At 40.0% G+C, this 20,729-nt stretch overlaps 1 non-coding gene across 1 annotated transcript; it reads left to right on the forward strand.

Annotated features, from left to right (window-relative positions):
• The first annotated feature begins 18,631 nt into the window (after positions 1-18,631).
• Positions 18,632-18,703, forward strand: Trnaa-ugc (transfer RNA alanine (anticodon UGC)). The gene has a single exon. It is a non-coding gene; the product is annotated as a tRNA-Ala (tRNA).
• The last annotated feature ends 2,026 nt before the right edge of the window (positions 18,704-20,729 follow it).

The raw sequence follows: 20,729 nt of genomic DNA on the forward strand, positions 1-20,729 counted from the left end.
GTAACGATAAATACAGTGTAGATGCTTTTATTTGTTCTCTGTCTGAGATGTTGTGGAGGGAACATGGTCACCTTTGATTGCTCCTGGGCACTTTCAGCCAGTTAGCGCAGAGGTGTTTGAAAGGGACTGCTCGTGGACAACTTTGAAACACACTTGTTCCACTAGGCTTGTTATGCATTGGTCGAAGGTCAGACGCAGCGCAAGGTGTTTGCACAGGCAAGATTTTCCAGACAGCTGTGTGGTGTTTGCATTCCAGAGAGTAATTTTACTAGCTTCACGTATTAAACTTGTTATGAGTTGCGAAGATTAAGATTTAGGTACGTTGTATTACAATATTTCAGAGCATTTGTAATTTCAGCAACCTTGAAGCTAGTCACAGGATGCTGTCCTGGGCATTCAGTCCTAAAGTATTAAGTATTCAATTTTATCAGTCTCTTCTTCAGTTTAGGTCTTTATATCGTTTTCTTAAAGTCGTGCGCACCTATTGTATCTTTCTGATAGTTGGAACTTCCGACTTACGTTGCATTTTTATCTTGAATTCCAATTGGCATGTGTCATCCCTTTGCTTATTTTGGATTCAACGTACAATTTAGTTACGTTTACTGTTTCTTATCTCAGTTGTACAAGTCATTTATTGAAGATATGTATACATTTTGAAGCGTGCCTATTCGGCCGCTATTCCATATCCACATATTGCCAAGTACCGACTTTACGTCTAAAAGTGTCACGTGACAAAGATGAAAAAGTTAATCATTTCTCAGAGAGTTTTCCCCTGTTTGTAGTAATAAATACCCTGTGCTCTGCTTACAAATTTTTCACCTGTGAAGGCGGCTAGGTGAAGAATTACTGTGGCGGATTCTATACAGAATATGTGTTCATGTTGCAGGAACCTAACTTGCAGATGTTGTATTGACGTTTTCAGCCCTATGTAATAGTTCATGAACACTCAATTCTTTCTAACTGTACTGTCACTGAAATGATTTGCAGAAGTATTGCAAGCAGTTAGAAATCTTCATCTTCCAGTATTGTGGTTACAGAAAGCGACTCCAGTCCCCATTACACATTGATCGGCTATAAGTGGTTCACTATTACACTGTTTAGGTAGATTCTTTCGAGCGATTTTAACATTCATGGGCGTTTCATTACACATGGCATACTTGCCATTGTTGTACGTTTAATGTAATTGTGAGCTACTTATTTAAATTACTTTTTCATTATCGAAGTTAGATAGTGTTACAGCATTGGTTACTGGGTCATGAATTTGTTTATAACATAGTATAGCTCCACTAAATCAGGGCTAAATTATACTTCCTGCATTAGTATGCAAATTTATACTTTAAGTACCATCTTGAAAAGTGCACACCTTTACCTTCAGAAATGAAACGCTTAATAAGCTGTTTCAAATATTACATGACGATAACGATTTTTCTACTTTTAGAAAAAGTGATTTGTACATCATAATGAATAATATTGGTCTTAAGTACAAAAATAAGAAACGAAAAGCGTAATGATACACAGGGACAAAAGTTCTTTGTGGAAGAGGCGTTATTCCCAACAAATTCCAGAATTTAGATGCGAGTAACCTAATGGGAATTGGGTTAACAGAGGTCTACAGGGACTGGTAAGAGACAAGCTTCCTCCCAGGATATAAAAAATCTCAAGGAAAAAAGTAAAAGATCAGTATTGGACGTACAAATAGCGACATTACTTATGTGGATGGCACTCCTTTGATTTTAGGATCTATAAAATTTGGAGACTATCATTAAGACATAAATGGCGATAGATTGAAAAACGGCATAGTCATGTTGGCCAGAAACTAACACCATTCTGTACTATGGGCAGTGATCCGTATTGTAGGATCAAGGCACAATACAGACTACTAAACTCTTTGAGAAAGCAAGACATTATAAAATGGGGGTTATAAAAAGGGAGTCAATGTGATCCGACTGCGAGTAAGCTCGAATTTCTTATACTGGTTGAACCTTACGTTTTACATTAGTGTATTGTTGATGACACGGTAAAGGCTGCGGGGCCACATTGTCGTGCAACTGTGGCTGTACTACAGCACCTTGGAGCCTCGTAAAAGGATATTTCACTAGGAACAATGGAACTTGCAAGCGTCCAAACGTACCGAAAATTAATTCACGAAGCTCTGCCGGACGCCACCGCCGAACGCTAGCGGGTTGGAGAACGTCATTAAGAGGAAATGGGGCACTTGAATGGCTTCGGGGATTCTCATCATTGGTGTACCAGATGTCAGCTCAGGTTGAGAACTGAACTGCAATACTTCTAATATGGTAGGAATTGAGAAATTGCGAGACATTTGAGTCTAAGTACCACCGTAAGTAGCTCTGGTGTTTATTGTGAAGCTATTACATTATGGTGCACTTGGAACACAACATAAATAAAATATTCTGTTTTCGGCAGGTTATTTCCGCCTATTTTACGCTTTCGGGCTGATCTCTTGTGAATCGACTTACTAGAGTTTCGACCTTATAACAATTAAGTGTCTTTTTTTTGCGAATGGTTTTGATTTGCATTTGTACTTCTACTGTTTGATCCGACAATATGGTGACGTAGGAGCCGCGAGGATGCAGCCTAAACCCTTATAATCGCACACTAGTGCGTAGTACACGACACGGCGCCGTTAAGTTGCACGGAAAAGAGGATCCTATGACGTAACAATAAAGAGCAATGTTGACTTCCGTGTTACAGTTTAGTTAAACAGAGTATAGTACTTCTGTCTGCAGATAAAACTAAGAACACACTGGAGTCACAGTACTTCAAAGTATTGCTAGCATAAGCAAATATCGAAATAAACCTGAGCTGTTAAATTGCCATGTGAATAGTTTTGTCACACTTTCATTCGTTATCTTTCTACAGCTGAGTAAATCAATTTGTGATATGCGATAAATAAAAACCATGTTACGCGGTTTACATAGGTCAGTCACTGGGAAACACTTTCACCATCTTGTATAATATATTTGGTTATACACTTTAAGGAGGAAAACGACACACCATGAAGGAGTTATCCAAATGGGACGGAAATCTATAGATGTGATGTACATGTACAGACAAGTAAATGATTGTAATGTCAGAAAAATTGGATGGTTACTTCGAGAGAACGAGGTCCAAAAACTGAGCAACGCAGTAACGAAGTGGTTCAGCTCTCACCATTCTGCAAACAGTTATTCGGCCTGGCGTTGGTTGCCAGGTTGTTCTCTGCCTTTCTGAGGGATTACTTGCCAAATTCTGTCCAACTGGTGCGTTAGACTGGCAAAATCCCGAGCTGGCTGGAGGGTCGTGCCCATGATGCCCCAAACGTTCTCAAATGGGGAGAGATCCGTCGACTTTACTGGCCGTGGTAGGTTTTGCAAGCACGAAGACAACCAGTAGAAACTTTCGTCAGTGTCTAAACAGACATTATCTTGCTGAAATGTAAGCTTGGGATGGCTGGCCATGTAAGGCAACAAAACGGGGCGTAGACTATCGTTGACGTATCGTCATACCATGTCCTGACATGGAATGAAATTGCACTCTAGACCATCATTCCAGATTGTCAAGTCGTATGGCAAGCGACAAATGGTTCAAATGGCTCTGAGCACTATGGGACTCAACTGCTGTGGTCATTAGTCCCCTAGAACTTAGAACTACTTAAACCTAACTAACCTAAGGACATCACACACATCCATGCCCGAGGCAGGATTCGAACCTGCGACCGTAGCAGTCGCACGGTTCCGGACTGCGCGCCTGGAACCGCGAGACCACCGCGGCCGGCGGTAAGCGACAGTCAGGCTGGTATCCCACCACTGACTGGGGTGTCTCCAGACACATCTTCACTGGTCGTCGGGTCTCAGTTCGAAGGGGGTCTCATCACGGAAGACGATCCTTTTCCAGTCAATGAGATTCTGGGCAGAATGTGCCTGACACGACTGCAAATGGGCTTGTCGCTGCACAGAGGTCACCAGTAGCCTGTGCAAGGGGCACATGAGCTTTCTGTGAGCCGTCTGTTAATGATCCTAGTGGTCACTGAAGCACCAATTGCACGTCAGATGAATGATAATGATGAATATGAAGTTCCGAGTGCCTGTCTTACGATTGTTCGGTCCTCACGTTCTGTCATCTCTCTAGGTCAACCGCTTCCTTCTTGACGCTTTGTTCGGCCATGGTTCTACAATTCCTGCCAACATCATCGAATAACGGCATCGCTTCAATTCAACTGTCGAGCGATTCGCCAATTACTCCAACGAGTCTCTTGGAGTCCAATAACACGTTCTCACTCAAAGGCTGAAATCTGTGTATATTGCTCACATGTCTGCCCATCTGATTACGTGGAATGAAATTCGTAAAGACTTCATGCCCTGGTCTCCAGAAGTCCCGTGATTACTATTCTTGCCAGATGCACTGTGAAACCGCGCTACGACACACATTCATCCATTGGCCGCCAAAGTTGACATTTCTGCATTTTCCGTCGATAAATGTATGAATACCAATTTATCACCGATTAGCGTAACTCCTTTGTGGTACGTCATAGATGATCTTTTCAAATGCAAAGAACAGGGCGATAGCTAAATACCAAAAAACTAGGCTGACTAACAAAGACAGTGAAACACTCAAAAGGGGAGGCGAAAGCGACGGACACTTCGTTGGTTGAAAGGCTATGTGATGTCATTTCAGTCATTACAAAATCAGGTTAAATGTCCAAAGAACTTGGCAGTATGAGCTCCTTTATCAGTAGGACGTAACACACCTTCTGACTTGGATGCATGAACTGATTCGTTTGGAAAGGGTTTCATAAAGCTGTTGTATCCTCACCTGAGGCAAGCTAGCCCACAACTGTTGTAAGCAGTCCTTGATATACTGGATACTTGCACAGGGACAATGTTGACATCTGAGATCTTACCACACATGTTCTATTGGAGACAGATCTGGGGATCTTGCTGGCTATAGAAGTATGCCATTATGTAGACAATTCAAATGGACACATGCCATTCTTAACGAGCATTGTCCATTTAAGAAATGGTACCACGTTGCTGTTGCATCAAATGTTACATATGAGGACGCAAGATGTCCATGGTGTGCTGTTGTGCCATCAGGGTACACCCATGAGCCAAAGTCATAGCCAATGCCTCCCCACACTTAAAGCCAGGAGTAACACAGTTCTTGACCTCTCCCATGGATGCCGCTATACATGTCAACGATGGTCATGCGGAGGTGCATAGCTGCAATTCATTGCTGAGTACAGTGTGGCTCCAATTGTCAGTACTCCATGCTTCCCAGTCACTGCACCACTACAGAAGCAGCCATTTGTATTGTGCTGTTCACGGCAGCCTACGCATGAGACGGTGATTCCTAAGTGCAGCCACTGCTATAGCCCGATTCACAAATTATGACGGGTTGCCCTGGTTGAGGCTCAGACGGGGGCTACAGTGTTGCCAGTAACAAAGGACAGTTCAGGTAAACGTATACATGTGCTTAGCACTTGAAGAAAGCGTGTATCCTGAAAATAAATTATGTCTCTCGCTTGCTCATGTGGAATTTATTACTTACCACCAACATCAGCGATGGTATCTTGCAACAAATGGAACAAAAATTGACAAGTAACTCCCTATGATCACGTTTAACGCTCACATTGAGTGTGACATTTACAACAGAGAGCTCAGAATGGTACTGGACACTCAGCGACAGTCAGAAAATGTGGGACACAGGTGAGCAGCACAAGCCTCATCTCGACCAGCACCGTTTCAGACTCAACTATAATCTCTGACAAAAGATGCGGGATATCACAGGATATTGGAGGAAATCGTTACTTGTTCTTGGATAGCATGTGCAGATGTGAAGGTGTTATGATGTGTTTGGTGCACAATACGATGGCCCTCCATAATGGCGGTCAGACCTGGTTGACAGAAACCTAGACAACGAGTATGCCGGCAGTCCAATATCGGGCAACCGTCAAGTCTGAATATCCCACAAATTTGATACAGCACAGTTGACCAGTGGGCGAATGTGACCCCTTTCAAGCTCTGTCAGTTGCTAACAACGCTATCTCATAGCAATGTGTGGGATGTCTGCATCCTTCATGGTGATCGTTCACTGTCTGATGTTGTTTATGGCTGTTATAAACTTTACCAGGGCCAGTATTAACATTAAACACGAACAATGTTAATATGCTAGGATGCACACCCTACCCATTACAGAGAATTGTCACTGTAATCATTTACATAACGACTAATGATGCTTAGGTGTATGAAGTTACGCTGACATTCGACTATGGTGTCTGGATGTTTCAGTTTTTTAGCAGGACGTTTAAATTACAAACCAAACTAACTTCTATACACTCTTAAAGCACATAAACCCTCTTAGGGGTTTACCATCCTGCTGGAGCAAATGTAATCTCAATGTATTGCTCACTTGCTAGAACGACAATTCACAGGTACTGACTGAGACATAAAATATCTTTGCCCCTGTTAAAAGAAAGGTGCAATAGAGTGGCAGGTCAGAGCAGTCTCTGTGGAAGTTGCAGTCGCTCGCTGCTACATTGTAGTTGTAGTCTGTCGCTGGTACAGCACAGTTTATGGTTAGCAGTTGTTAAAGTCACAGTGCAGAACAAATTGTAAAATTTTATTATATGGAACTGAATAATAATTATGATTAGCCCGCAGGGCTAAATGATTCCATGGAAGGAGATGATGATGAAAAAATGAATAATTGTTAATATAATGAAAAATAAACAGTGTAATTAAGTCAACCATCTATTCCAAGGTAAATTTTATTATTTTTATTGGCATACGCATACTTAAGTCACTTGTCTGAGATGTTAATATGAATTTGTTTCAATCTTTTCTTTTGTGATTCGTCAGCACCAGTTGACCCATATTTGTAATATATTCAATTTTCTCATGTAATGATTTGTGGATCTTTATCAATGACATAAAAAAGTTTTCAGAATATTGTTGTTTTTACCAGTAAACTATAAAAGTATAGTTTCCCCTTAAGCCATTGCCAGTCAGAGTCCAGTCATTTACCTAAATTAAAATATTCCAGAATTTTTGTCAGATTATAGTCATGTGTTCGTTAGTAATCAGACGACCAGCTGTGCAGCTGTGTCACTAAGTAAAGTCAGTTTCTTTCGTAATTCAGATCTCAGACAAGTTTATCCAGTATTAGTATATAGGCCAGCACTGTATTAAGCTGTGCCATTTACGAGCAGATATATAGACAGTGTTATGCGGCGACACCATCATGAGGTAAGAATTTTCAGTTTATTTCTCACAGACAGATTCATATTGATTTCACTGGGTCATGGTGTAGCGCTGCTTGCGTCAAAATTTATGTTTTTCAGGAGTTAAGATTTATCACTTTTCATACATCAGAATTTAATTATCCAAATTTAATTATTTTTATTTTCTGTTTGGGAAGGTTACACATCATTATTTTATATTTTTTGTTTATACAGAAAGGTCACAACCCTTATACAAAAAAAGAAAAAAAGGAAAAGAAAAAACTAACCGTGCAAGAATTACATGAACTGTATGCAAATCAGTACATATGATGTTCATGTACCGGTAAACAACCCATTTTAGTTTCAGGAAATTTCGATGATTGTTCAGGCAGAAGAGCATCAGAAAATAAGCAAGTTAATAGCATGTTGGTCCACCTCTGGCACTTAGTCAAGAAGTAATTCGTCTTTGTGATGGTTGATAGAGTTGTTGGATGTCCTCGCGAGCGACACTGTGCCAAATTCTGTCCAATCCGCGCGCTAGATTGTCAAAATCCCGAGCTGGTTGGAGAGTCCTCACCATAACGCTCCAAACGTTCCCAACTGGGGAGAGATCCAGCAACTTGTTGGCCATGAAGGGCAATAAAACGGGGTGTAGGATATCATGAACATACCGCTGTGGTCTAAGAGTGGACAGTTTGATAACCAAAGGGCTTCTGCTGCGAGACGAAATGGCATTCCAGACCATAATTCCTGATGTCGGGCCGTATGGCGAGCGACAGTCGGGTTGGTGCCCCCCCTGGGGCACCTCTAGACACGTATTCGGTGGTAACTGGGGCTCACTTCGAAGCGAGGCTCATCACTGAAGACAATTCAACTACAGTCAATATGATTCCAGGCCGAAGACATGTCTGGAGACGCCCTGTACAGAGGCAGAATTGTAACCTGACTGTGGCCTGCCATATGGCCTGACAGCCAGCAGCGATGTTCTGGGGCGCCATTTATTTTCATATCAGGACCCCTTGGATTGTCATCTGGGGCACCCTTACAACACAGCGGTACATTTACGATATTCTACGCCCCATTTAGTTGCCCTCCATAGCAAGCCATCCTCGGCCTACATTTCAGCAAGATAAAGTCTGCCTGCACATAGCGAGAGTTTCTGCTGCTTGACTTCTGGCTTGCCAAATCCAACCTTGGCCGACAAGGTCGCTGGATCTTTCCCCACCTGAGAACGTTTAGAGCATTATGGGCAGGGCCCTTTAACCATTTGGGGATTTTCACTATCTGTCGCGACATTTTGACAGAATTTGGCACGATATCCCTCATTAGGACATCCAACAACCCTATCATCCAGTGTCAATCTCAATAACTGCTTGCATAAGGCCCAGAGATGGATCAACGTGTTATTTACTTCCTAAATTTGTGAAGCTCTCTCTCTTGAATTAATGATCCAATTTATCTAAAATTGTAATCATTTGTTTAACTGAACATGCACATCACATCTGTAGATTCCCACCCCATTCGGATAATTTCTTCGTAGTGCGCCGTTGTTTTGTTTTAGAGTGTACGTAAGATAAGCAGTGTTTACAGTACAAAACTGATTATGAGAACGACAGGTGTAGATAAATATGTTGTTGCGCTCTGAACGCCTGCCTGCAGACGCAGTCCACAAGTAGCAAAGTGGTACGTGGCAGTCTTAAGTGTACACTGAACAGCCAGAATTAGAGAAGTCTTACATTAGATTGCTGTTAGACCAAGTGGGCGCCAGCACAAGGATGAATCATAAAAAAAGGGGGAAAAGCGGGGAGATGGGACGTTATAATAGGCAGGAAGATACTTCGAAGAAGGCTTTATTACCGAAACCATTTTGTTAATTAGATGACATGAGGAGCTTTTCTTTAATTAGTGTTAATTTTTTCAAGCACTTGAAGTGTATCCAAATGGTGGTGTTTGGAAACATAATGACTGGTATCAAGATGTTTGAAAGCTGTTTTATTACTGCCTACGACACAATATTTCCTTAGGGCTCTTTTGGCCTATGTAAAATTTCGTGCAGGTTCCATCTCTTATATTATAGATGGCATACTTGAGTATTTTCTGTAAACTAAAATATCTTTCTGTCGTATTTTAGGTCGAAATCGATTGTCAGTGCAGAAGACTAATCTCTTTTTGTTCTTAGGAGAAGAACGAGAAATCTGTTCAGACGTTCTTTTTCTGTAAGTGAATACAATGATATTTTTCTTGTGTTTCAGGTCTATCATCTACACTGCTCGTCCACTTCTTAATTAATTTATTATACACATTAACAATTTCTTTTGTCTTATAACTGTTAATCAAGGCTACTTGTTTTAATATATCTAGATCATGATTTGCGCTTACTAGTTTAGAGACAGACTATGTAATCTCTGTATCACAGATCGGAAATATGCCCACTTACAAACCACCTGAATTTTACAAGGAGATACATTGACTTCTAATTAATAGCCTATGAACAGGTCGGCTTACAGAAACATGAAACTGTACTATTATTTTCCTATATTTCGAATGTGGATTCGATATTAGTTTGAAAATATTTAAAAATCGAAAATTTAACTCATAGCCACCTCACAACTAGTAGTTTCCAGAAAAAAATACGATGTCTGTTTAATCTTTTTTAATTTTGCTAGTAACCATTCTGTGTGTTATAAATGACAATGTGGTTCCAAAATTATGTAACAATTCCCTTTTTTAATATTTTGTAATGTTTGTTTGATCATAACCTCTGTAATCAAATGAAAACATGTGGGGTTTTGTAAGTGCATGTGCTTCTGAAAAGTTCCACCAGTCCCTGGATATGAAGAGAAAAATAGCCTAAAAATCTCGAACATGACTGGAGGCAGCAACTGTAACTCAGTCTTCGTGAGAAAAAGGTTAAAAAACACAGCGAAGTCAGTTGAAATAGTACTAGGTTTATGGTGAGGTATAATAACTGCTGCCAGTCACAATAGAAGGTGATTTTATTTAATGTGTGGCCAGTTTTGGTCTTGTACCCACCTTCAGGTGGTTTTCATTCACGCACATATTTCCATAATCCGTGCCACATATCACTGTTTAAATAAAAAACAAATAATGGCTTCCAGCTAAATAGCTTTGGTAAGTCCACATTTGCAATACATCTGATGGCCATCAGCCACAGTCGTTAAAGACAACCTGCATATACTACACACTGTCAGCAAAGGACAGAAAATGAATCTTCTTGAAGAGATCAAAATTTACATCCCAAGCTTCAGATTACCACACCTAATTCTCAGTGAACAAGTAGACCTTGCAAACAAGTCAGTTCCACATGTTTTAAAAGAAATATTTAAAAATCGAAAATTGTAACTCATACCTCATCACAACAAGCAATTTTTGGGGAAAGAAAGACAATGTCTGTTTATTCTTATATAATTTGGTAACAACCATTCTACACATTACAAATGGTAGTGTGGTTCCACAATCATGTAACAATTTCATTTTCAAAATTTGTAATATCTGTGTCTCTGTGTGTGGCATCTCTGTACTTCTTGGACTTAAGCTCTCTGACCATAATCTCTGTTCTCAAATGTAAACTCGCTGGATGTTGTGAGTGCACATGCATATGAAAGGACTAACATCTAAAGTGCCAGTATTTTATAAGTTACATAGTATGGAAGCACTAATAATTAGCATGGTGACTAATGTATAGTTAACATGTCAAAGATGAAACATTTTTGAAAAAAATTTGATAAATGCAACTTGGAAACGATATGATATACCCCCTGTATGTAATTACTATTATAGTTTACAACACATGTCGCTTAGCCACATCAAAAATTTTCATTTGTGTCTATTTAGTCATTATCAGCTATTTGTTTTTCATTTAAACTGCGATCTCAAACACTTAGTATGGAAACATGTACATGAATGTAAACCATCTGAAGATGGGCATAAGCCCGAAACTGGTTCTGTGTTAAATAAAATCACCTTCTATTGTGACTTGTAGCAGTTATTATTTTACACTCTATAAAGGAATAGTCATGGACTTCAGCTGCTCCATTGTGAGTAAAATACAGTAAAAGATTTACTGAAAATCCCTTAACCTAGGATTTGATATCTTTAGAAAGTCTTTTTCAGAAAGTTTGATGATTAACGCCTAAAATGGTTAACAGAACATACATGTAAAAAATAGGTTTAGGCAAAAGTAAAAGCAAATCGCTGGCCTACAAAGAATTTTCACACTAAAGGTCCATGATGTGTGGTGGCACATTAAATATGCAGCCATGAGGCACAAATGAAGATTAAATCACATCCATAATAATGAAACCACAAAATATCTTACTGACTGTCATTAGAAAGTTGATTCACAGATGCAGCTAGTGAACTGATGTCGTGTCAGTGTCGCTTGAGTTGAGGAAAATTTAGGATCCAAGAGGTAAGTAGGTGTATGCTCAGAATAAGTGTGTAAAATTGTGGGAAAGAACAGTACTGAAACAGTCAGAAATGAGTAAGTTATTAAAATATTGTATGAGAAAAGAGGGACTTAGCACTCATATTTTAGTATAAGAGACAAACATACGGGGTTTTATTTGGGTATCCCCAAAATATTTTTGTAGAATCTAACGAGTTGAGCCAAATATAACATAACTTGAAGTAAATCACCTGTAAGTGAAAACAAGGGGTAGGTGGTGAAGTGGAATAAGTGAAATGATGTAAGATAAGAGAGCAGGAGCATTCCACATTTTAGCTAATTAAACTGCTCCATTTTACCTCCCCCTCTTATCATCAATCTATTGCCATCATTTAATTTACCCCCAGTCCCTCTCCCCCTTTTTTACTTACAAACGATGTACTTCAAGTTATTTTACATTTGATTTGAGTCATTAGATTCTATTAAAACGTTTTGGGCGACAGTCAAATAAAACGCCATATGTTTAACTTTATATTACCATACAGGTATTAAGTCCTTCTTTTCTATACAATGTTTAATTATTTAGTAGTTTTCTGTTTCAATTCTGTTCTCTCCTGCACTTTGTACACTTATTTGGTGCATACATGTACTGTCCTCTCACACCCTAAATTTTGCTCAACTCAAGACACTGGCGTGACGTCAGTTCACTAGTTGTATTTCAGAAGCACTTCCTAGTAACAGTCAGCATGATATTTTGTGCTTTTATCGTTATGGAGGTGCTTCTATCATAATTTGTGCGTTATGGCTACCTTTTTTAATGTAGCCCCACATGCCATGTAACTAGTAAGTGTAAAATTCTTTTTAAGTCAGTGATTTGCTTTCACTTTTGCCTTTTACCTATATTTTAATATCTATATAATGTTAACTATTTTAGGTATCAAAACTTGATTCTTCAGAAGAAGATGCTTTTAACGACGTCAAAACCTAGGTCAAGGAGTTGGCAATAGTCCTTGTACTATTGCAATTGATTTGGCTATTTTTTCACCTTTTCCTCATGACATAAAAGTAATCTAATATCACACAGACTGTATCAGAAGGTATGTTACAAGGAGTGGTGGTTGGTAGATGGGTACCATGTGAACATATTATGCTGATAAATTTATGTTCGAAAATGCTTAATCTGCGAGATAGAATCTCTGAAATGTGGAAGATGACATAGGCAGTTTGGATCACACAAACTAGGCAACAATGCCCTTTGTTTCCTGTTGGTTAGGTAAGGCTAGAGCCATTTTGCAGCACTGTTGATGGCACCATAATGTCCTAATTTACTTAAGAGAATGCTGTGATTCACTCAGTCAGAGGCTTTTGACAGTACACAGAAAATGGCAATAGCCTCTAGTTTATTATCTAATGAATTAAATACAGTCTCACAGTACAAGTAATTAGTTTTCTCGACATTGGAGCCCTAAAGCAACCCAAACTGTAACTTAGACTTGTGTGATCCAAACTGCCTGCGTCCTCCTCCACTTTTCAGACATGCTAGCATGCAAACGAAAAGTTCTCGAACATTAGTTTATTAGCAAGATGGGCTCACATGGTATCCATCTATTATCCACTCGCCTTGTAACATACCTTTTGATAGACCTGGGGTGTAGACGCTGTTATGTTTGATGGCAGGGTTATTTTATGGGGATGATTTAGTACATGGAGGCTCCTGAGCAACTGAATGTATTTCAGCCTAAAATCGTGTTCTTGATTCATAAGTAAAAAGTATTTTACCCTCCCTTTTTTCTTTCCGTTTAAACAGTTCATCTGATGACAACCTGATAATAAATCGAAACCGGTAATGACACCATTTGTGTGAGAAGAGGATGAAATTCACTATAAAAAACGTGACAATAACAAATTAAGGTACTTCACATTTGTTGAAACATTCAGACAATTTCTGTACATAAAATTTCTCACTGGTAATTCATACTTATAGTACCAGTACTGTTACAAGTTAGGTTTAGGTTTCTTGTGTTGGAAGGTATTGAGTCTTGTTGTGACTGCACATTGTAATAGTTAATGAACACCTGTATATATTTCATCTTGGTGTTATTAGGTAACTTCTTACGCAGCCTGCACCCTTCTTTATAGTGCTGCATTTTGTTTTTAAATTGTGAGTGCCATTTAACACGTACGTTACAGGTGTATGCTGATTTGTCATTAGACCTAAGTACAGTACACACAGTAGGCTTAGACTATTTAGGTTCAGCATATTTAACTTATCAGTGCTTCATAATACCAAGTAATTTCACATAAATACATTTTAATGATTTATGCTCATATAGGAGATCTGTAGTATGTCTCTCATTATAAACCCATATAATATGATTGATGAAGACTAGTTGACTATTACTGACTTTATTTATTTTATTAACAGGTTCATGTTTAGAAAGAACATTATCAGACTGTAAGTTTCTTAATATTTTTTGAATTTATGTGACAATTTTATTAGTGTGATCTATAGATAGTTTAGTAGGAGGACATAAAGTTTTGTAATTACTCGTGGATACTGATATACTAGTAGGCTTCGTGCATCTTGTTCACATCATAGTACATCTAAGTCAGAAAATGTTCCAAGTTCTTTGATGTTGGTTCGTTTCAGCTGTGTTAGCTCAAGAATGTGCTGCCAGTGATGGTAATGAAACTACCCCAGTTATAATTTTTTGTACATTTATCGTTTGTGGTTGCAGTTTGATAGTCTGTGTATTTGTTTATTATATGTAGATTAGAGTTATTCAGACAATATGTCCCAATATACTTACTTTTTTCATTTTAGAATTGTTTTCCAAGAGTTCTTGTTACCCTCTTGGTAGTATTTGCTACAAAATTTGTAGGTAATATAATTTCATTTGTAGCCTTGTTATTTCAAGGAGAAGCAATCAAAGTTGTACTGTCATCAATATGATTGTTATGCTATACTTCATTTTTCTCTGATGAGATAAGAAAACGACAACAATGATTTATAATGGGTGTTTTCTGTTCTTTCGATCTGTGGCATTGTTCGCTTCTGCTTCTGAGTGTATACATGGGCAAGAGCTAAAGTGTGCAGGAGGTGAAAGGATTATAAACACTGATAGTCCAGAAGATCTCTGTGACCAAAATCTTTATATGTACAGTTTGTCAAGTTGCTGATGTCACAGAAATGTGTGAAATGCATCAAATGACAGAGCCACCTGGGTCAGAAAATTTATCAGAAGATCTCCCTAAGGGTGAAGATCCAAATCTTTCAGGTATGTTCAAATCTAGAGGTGGTCTTGCATGAATTTCTACACCCTTATGTCAAAGAAGATGGGCAGTTCATAGTATTTTGCTGTTAAAGCCTGGTTTATAAAAGGCAGTAAAACTGTCGATTCAATTGTAAATACGTTTTCCGTCTTTCTTCCTAGAAAACGTTAAATATTCCACTCCTGGAAATGGAAAAAAGAACATATTGACACCGGTGTGTCAGACCCACCATACTTGCTCTGGACACTGCGAGAGGGCTGTACAAGCAATGATCACACGCACGGCACAGTGGACACACCAGGAACTGCGGTGTTGGCCGTCGAATGGCGCTAGCTGCGCAGAATTTGTGCACCGCCGCCGTCAATGTCAGCCAGTTTGCCGTGGCATATGGAGCTCCATCGCAGTCTTTAACACTGGTAGCATGCCGCGACAGCGTGGACGTGAACCGTATGTACAGTTGACGGACTTTGAGCGAGGGCGTATAGTGGGCATGCGGGAGGCCGGGTGGACGTACCGCCGAATTGCTCAACACGTGGGGCGTGAGGTCTCCACTGTACATCGATGTTGTCGCCAGTGGTCGGCGGAAGGTGCACGTGCCCGTAGACCTGGGACCGGACCGCAGCAACGCACGGATGCACGCCAAGACCGTAGGATCCTACGCAGTGCCGTAGGGGACCGCACCGCCACTTCCCAGCAAATTAGGGACACTGTTGCTCCTGGGGTATCGGCGAGGACCATTCGCAACCGTCTCTATGAAGCTGGGCTACGGTCCCGCGCACTGGTAGGCCGTCTTCCGCTCACGCCCCAACATCGTGCAGCCCGCCTCCAGTGGTGTCACGACAGGCGTGAATGGAGGGACGAATGGAGACGTGTCGTCTTCAGCGATGAGAGTCGCTTCTGCCTTGGTGCCAATGATGGTCGTATGCGTGTTTGGCGCCGTGCAGGTGAGCGCCACAATCAGGACTGCATACGACCGAGGCACACAGGGCCAACACCCGGCATCATGGTGTGGGGAGCGATCTCCTACACTGGCCGTACACCTCTGGTGACCGTCGAGGGGATACTGAATAGTGCACGGTACATCCAAACCGTCATCGAACCCATCGTTTTACCATTCCTAGACCGGCAAGGGAACTTGCTGTTCCAACAGGACAATGCACGTCCGCATGTATCCCGTGCCACCCAACGTGCTCTAGAAGGTGTAAGTCAACTACCCTAGCCAGCAAGATCTGCCTGCCTGTGTCTATGTGCCTGTGGTTCTGTCAGTGTGATCATGTGATGTATCTGACCCCAGGAATGTGTCAATAAAGTTTCCCCTTCCTGGGACAATGAATTCTCGGTGTTCTTATTTCAATTTCCAGGAGTGTATATGAGTGCTTACTAATGAAAAATATCAAGAAATTTTTAGTATATACAGTGAATCTCACTCAGAATAACCTAAAGAATGACACAACATGACAGATCACGAGTTGTTGGTATTTAACTCCACATTATGGGCGCCAGGAGTAACTAATGGAAATAACACAAGTGTTACCAAGATGTGGACGAGCCGTCCACCCTTCAAAATCCATTTTTCATGGCTGTTATGTCATACCAGATTTTGAGATAGAATGACATAAAACTGTGTAGCATCAGAATTACAGATACAAACTACAATCTTCAGGCAATAAGAGACGCTTTTATTATCTTAATGAATAGAGGTATGAAAAATTACAGCCTGAGCGAGTGACTAACTGCTGATGAAAGACTGGCAACTTTCCATGCTAACTGCCCATTTTGGCTATGTATGACATCAAAACCAGCAAAGTATGGAATAACATATGGGTGTACACAGATGCTAAAACTGTATATGTATGTAATCTACCAGTATATATAGGCATGAAGTAAGTCAGAGAGAAGTAAATCAAGGGCAATGTGTTGTGTTGGATATGGTTGGACAATGTTTTAAGTTTGGAAGGGGGATCACTTTAGGTAACTTTCTTACTTGCATACTGCTAGCTGAAAAATTGTTGGATCACAACTTAACATTAACTGGAACTCTTAGAGCAAACAACAGAAATGCCAAAAGAGTTTTTGTCTAGTGCAACGAAAGAGGAAAAATTTTTATTATTTGGATTCACAGAAAAAAGATGACCACGGTCTCATTCATCCCAAAGAAAAAGAAGTGTTTGTGATCTGGCGCTTTCTCGGCGTGTATGCAGGTACCAAGAGTCTTCGGTGTATTGGCTGAACTGTCAGTACACCCGAGAATCTTGGAAGCTGCATACACGCCGAGAAAACCTCAGATCACATGAAGACATCGTCGAAAGTCCACGGTATTACGGTGAATAAACGTTCCGCCATCATCAAGTGGTGAAAATGATGGCAAAACGGTTATTCGTCGTCTTGTGGACTTTCGACAATTGGATCCGACAGTACATCTGGGAACCTTGGATGCAAAGAGCCACGTGTTATTCTGCTTACAACCGCACCACGATTACTTTGTTGAAGAGGGAATGGAAAAACAGACACGTACCACAATCGCACAATAATGAGACTACAGGAGAGTCAATGTTGGTGATATGGTGAATAGACAATAAAGCTGGGAACGTACAACAAATCGTTAGTCGTACAAATATTCTGGAAATTATGTCGACCACGCAGCTCTCTGTGCATATATTCTGTGTTCACAAAAGTATCCAGATTTGCAGAAAGATTCTTCAAGAAAGAAAAAGCATTTCTTTCCCTAATTTGTTCTGAAGTTGCTGAAACCACACGTGGTATAACGAGCGAGAATTCCAACTAGACTATATACAGAAACTGTAGGAGCTATTGAAGCTATTGAAATTGAAGTAAAGAAGACATATTCTGCTGAAATTACCAAAGAAATGACTTCAGAATTACCGACAGGAAAAATGTGAGCGTTGTGTCTGTGAAATATAGAATGGAAAAGTAGACTCATGTGCATAAAACCAGTGTGTCAAAACCATAGAACTGTGGCAAAATGTTCTCAATATTATGAGAAGTCATCTAAACAGACTAAATTTGTGTGATTTTTTTTAAATTTTGATTTTCTGTTGTGTCAGCAAATTCACCAAACATCTAGCATCCTAAATTATGTATGTTTAAACGATAAACCACCAATGATTGCTTCAAATCTTTAATAAACCACCAGTTTATATTAATAACTGACATTCTGAAGTATCTTGTGACTGCCTGACCAAAAGTAACATAAAATTATACAGTATTGAATTGACTATATTACCCTTCTGGTAATATGAAGGTGTAAAATTACCGTGATAACAGAAGGGTTAACTGAAATGTGCAGTATAATTTCTCATCGGCAAAATTAATCGTCATTGATGATGATCAAAGTGTGCACATTTCTCTATATATTATCGGTTACAACGAGGAATGCATTTCGTACAGCTTCGCCTGATATCTGCTTAGTATTAGTAATTTTGGCAGTAGACATTTATTGAAAAAAATCTGTTACTGACCTGTCACGAGCTCAGGGATTACTTCAAATGAATGTTTGTTGCTGCGCTGACTGCCCATTTTGATCGATGCTTCGTTGTATCCTCGGGGTATCGTCTTTTTAATATTACATTGAAAGCCTAAAATATTATATTTTTTGTATTTTAGCTATATTTCTGAAATTTCCATTATCCTAAACAAAGTCGTAATATACATCTGTAACACTAGCTTTGGTCGGACGACATACATAGTAACGCATTGCGATACCCATCGGGGATGTAGCTCAGTGGTAGAGCGTTCGCTTTGCATGTGAAAGGCCCCGGGTTCGATCCCCGGCATCTCCAAAATTTTTCTATCTAATTTCCAGATTACGGGGTACTAATATTGTTTGAGATTAACAGATATTTGTTGAAAAAGCTGATTGGGGTAGTTGTAATTGCCGAGATGTGTATCGTGAATCGAAATTGCGCTGAAGCTCTTTTTTATAACCACTATCAATTAATATTGCGTACGTTGTTACACATGCGAAGCGTTTAAAGACGCAAGGCAATCACAACGACACAAAAAATATTAATCATTTTCACCGACTTCCTGCGTGCTTTTTTAGCGAGCGTTGAGAAATACTTGGGTCTCCGTTTAAGGAGACGGAAGCAAGAGTGTTGGAATGTTAGGCCCTACTGGCCAACTGCGTGCTCTGTTCTATTGTAAATACGAATATTTATGACGTCATTCGACGCTCTTTTTCCATTCAAACGGGAATATTCGATGTGTAAGTGACTCTCGACAAATATGAAGTAAGAAAAGATCTACTTTCATGACGTCTTTCATATTTAACCACAAATGTTTTGCGCTTGCCGAATCTCAACTAAATGTTATCAGTTCGTTCTTTAAATAAGCTGATGACTCTCAGTCTGTCTAATCAAAAACAAGTCCTAGCTTCCTTGATCTTGTTTCAGTCTTCGGTGACTATATCTCTAACAATGGTGACACTCTCGCAAGGATCAGGTCTGCCGCGTGAGAGTTGTCTCATAAGTTGTCGGAGGCAGCTGTCAGACAACGTTTTTAATATTACTTCACGACACTCTTGGTCCATACCGCCTATAGCGTATGCGTAATTTTCCCTGACGACTATGGGCTCGTTAAAGTCACCGCCCACTACTACCATATTCTTGGGATATTTCCATGTTATCTTTGAATAACTCTACAACTGTTGTGTCTGAAATTGGTGGTCCATAGAAACGCCCGGTTATTAATCTGAAGTCCACGGACCCCGGCTACTCTTGTCCGCGTTAGTTTGGCATCAGATTAGTCTTGAACTTCGCTAGATCTAATGGTTCTGCTTGTCGCTTTGAACACGCCTCCTGCTGGAGAGTCCAGTCTATGTTTCAGACACGAATTCCACATCCTGTCGGAAGTCACCTCGCCCTCTACTTCGGGTTACCTTGCCCTCTACTTCGGGTTCGGCTGAGTTCCTAGAATTACACGATGGCAGCATCTTCCTACGAGAGACCCCAAACTTGGGACTTCGCTATGAGTGCTCCGGCAGTTAACATTTGATATTTAGTAATAATAATAAAAATATACCTACGTCACATGTACACTGCCAACTGACAATTGTACTATCGTTGTCAAACTAGGCGTGTAAGTATGTAAATGCCTGTGTATTTGAATTACGTCTTCTCGTAACCTGTAATACCGCTAAATGTGTAGTATCCATGTAAATGTGATCCACGGATGGTGGGAACTACTTCTATTGCTATTACAGCGACTATTGCTACATTCGCTGACGGCCATATGTTGATTTCAAGGAAATAAAATGAAAGTATCTGTTTATGAATTAAATAAATTATCTCAAGAATGTTACCTGAAAATTTCGTGCAGAAAACTAAACCCTTTGCTTTTGCAAAACAACATTCAGTTCGAAGTAAAATTCGCTAACAGAAAATAAATCTAAAATATACTAACGGAAAGAATCTCAACCACAAGACGCAACTGCGTGACACAAACTAATGTTGGTAGGCGTGTTCGTGCATCTGAAAGATGAAGTCTTTAAATTTGCGCCAGTTGCACAAGAGTGGCCCTAGTAACCCGCTATAAGGACGCAAATCAGGTTTGCTTTATGTAACAGTCGTGAGCGTTAGTTACCTTTGAGATTGGACGTAATGAGTTGATGTTGGTCAAGAATCCATTTAAGGTGACAAAGACGCCATTATCAGCACATCACTGAACGAGGTTGTGTAATAGGGCTATGAGAAGCTGAATGTTCCTTCTGCGATATTACAGAAAGACTTGGCAGGAATGTAGCCACTGTACATGAGTGCTGGCAGCGGTGGTCACGAGAATGTACGACGACAAGAACAACGAGCTCTG

Source organism: Schistocerca gregaria, chromosome 6, assembly GCF_023897955.1.
Source record: "Schistocerca gregaria isolate iqSchGreg1 chromosome 6, iqSchGreg1.2, whole genome shotgun sequence".
Taxonomy (NCBI): Eukaryota; Metazoa; Arthropoda; class Insecta; order Orthoptera; family Acrididae; genus Schistocerca; species Schistocerca gregaria.